The sequence below is a fragment of the Etheostoma cragini genome, chromosome 24 (assembly GCF_013103735.1).
Source record: "Etheostoma cragini isolate CJK2018 chromosome 24, CSU_Ecrag_1.0, whole genome shotgun sequence".
NCBI lineage: Eukaryota > Metazoa > Chordata > Actinopteri > Perciformes > Percidae > Etheostoma > Etheostoma cragini.
Genome location: NC_048430.1, coordinates 10,001,278 through 10,003,416, shown reverse-complemented (window position 1 = coordinate 10,003,416; position 2,139 = coordinate 10,001,278).

Sequence of the window (2,139 nt, the reverse complement as noted above, 5' to 3'; positions counted from 1 at the left end):
CTTGTCTACCGGCTCTACAGTGTAGCCGCTGGCTCTTCTCCCCGCTGTCTCTGTACGCCCCGCACAGGTCTTGAGTGTATATGGGTAGGGACTTCCTGAGATCTTAAAAACCTTGAAGAACTCTGACCGCGCCAGGGAGCGGTTGCTTTGCTCGTCCAGTATGGCGTACATGCTCTTAGACCCCTCCCTGCGTCCGTTAGGGAACACACTGACGAGGCAGATCTTAGCACATGCTCTGGCACTTCACCACATACTTGTGTGCATGTCGACATGACCTCCTGTATGTCTTCTCTGTCCTCCTCCCCGCCGTCCTGTGAAGTGGAGGGGAACGGTTTAGGTTTCCAGGTAGGTGGGTAAGGGTGAAGCGCTGTCACATGAGCAGTACTCTCACACTCCATACATCTTATCTCAGCGGTGCAGTTCTTTGCAAGATGCTCTGTAGAGGAGCAACAGCGAAAGCAGATGTAATGCTCTTTCAAAAGCTGTTTGCGATCATTTATGCTCTTCTCACAGAAGCCCCTGCATTTCCTAAGAGGATGGGGCTTTTTATGCAGAGGGCAGTGTTTATCTGGATCAATACGTTCCGTACTTTGCCACACTCAGTCTTTGCAGTTCCTGAGACTTGTGTCTTGTGAACATACACGGATGTCTTTGTAGGCCTCTCCCACTTACTCTTTCTCTCTACTGGAGCTTGCATGAAGAGGTTAAAGCTTGGGTCTGTGCGAGCCCTTGCCTCTGTGACGATGAAGTGTACCAGCACGGGGAAAGGTGGGAAGCTAACCAAATGTTCCTGTTTGTATCTTGTACCAAAGTAAAGCCACTTTTCTTGTAGGTTGTATGGGAGTTTCTCAATGATAGGCTTAATTCCTCTGGAGGTGTCCAAGTATGACAAGCCTGCAAGGTAGCCGTCTTCCTTGGCAGCTTGTAGCTCTGATAAAAGGTCGGCTAGATCCCTGAGTCTCTGTGGATCCTTTGTTGTGAACTTTGGAAAGTTTTCTAGTTTATTGAAGAGAGCCTGTTAGACGGCCTCTGGCGAGCCATATATTTAATCGAGGCGACTCCATGCCATGTTTAGTCCAGTTGCTGGATCTTTAATGTTGGCTGTTTTTATTCTTCTTACTTGTTCTGCTGACTCTTTTCCCAGATACTTAGAGAGAAGGTCAAGTTCTCCTGCAGCAGACAGGTCTAGATCGGCGATAGCGTTCAGGAACGATGTTTTACAGGCCCAATAGTTCACTGGCTGGTCATCATATGTGGTGAGGCCTGATGTCACCAGGCGGCTGCGAGCAAGATATTTGATGAGTCATCCAGTAAATGTAGAATGGTCATAGCTAGCTCCACGAGGCATGCTGTGAGCAGGCGGATGCGCCGGAGATGAGGGATCTGCTTTGAAGGTCTGTTGCAGACGATTCCCATCAGGGTGAGGAGTTGGAGACGAGTTGAGAGGTTGATTGAAGCTTTGCTGTGGCAGTGCCCCACTGGTTTGAAGGGGCTGAGGGGCTTGGTGTGGTATAATGTTAGCGGAAGCAGGAGCTTGGGTTTGACTTGCATTGAGTGGGTGGGGTGTTTAAGGGATTATATTGCTTGGTTGAGGGTGTAGAGGATGAAACGTTGGTGAAGCGTAGTCGTTCCCTCCTTTGGAAGATGGACCCTGGCTGTATAGGCTGGCATGTGCTGACACATAGTCCGCAACGCGTTGATCTTTGACTGATTGGGGGACAGGGCTGTTAGCCTCACTGTGAACGTCGAAGCCCATATCTTGTAAACCAGCCACGAGAGTGTTTGCTTCTGCTATGGCAGCATCTTTTTCCTTTTCATCATTTAAAGCATCAAGATTAGCTTGAATTCGTGCCTGCTCCACTTTAAGTTCAATTTCCCTTTGTGCATGTGCCGCTCTAGCTTGTGCTGCTTCAGCCTTTGCTTTTGCCATGACAACGGCCATGCTAATTTTTGAGCTGGACGTACCAGATGAACGACTGCTTTTTGAACGCACGGTCTCAGCCTGGTTATCTCCATATCCGTTTTTACTGTGGCTACGTTGTGACATTGTGACTCACTGCATTTTCAATATCAGGAGAAGGAAGCTGTAGCGTTAGCCGTTTATCTCTTGGTATTGAGTTGCTGCTTAGGATAGCAATC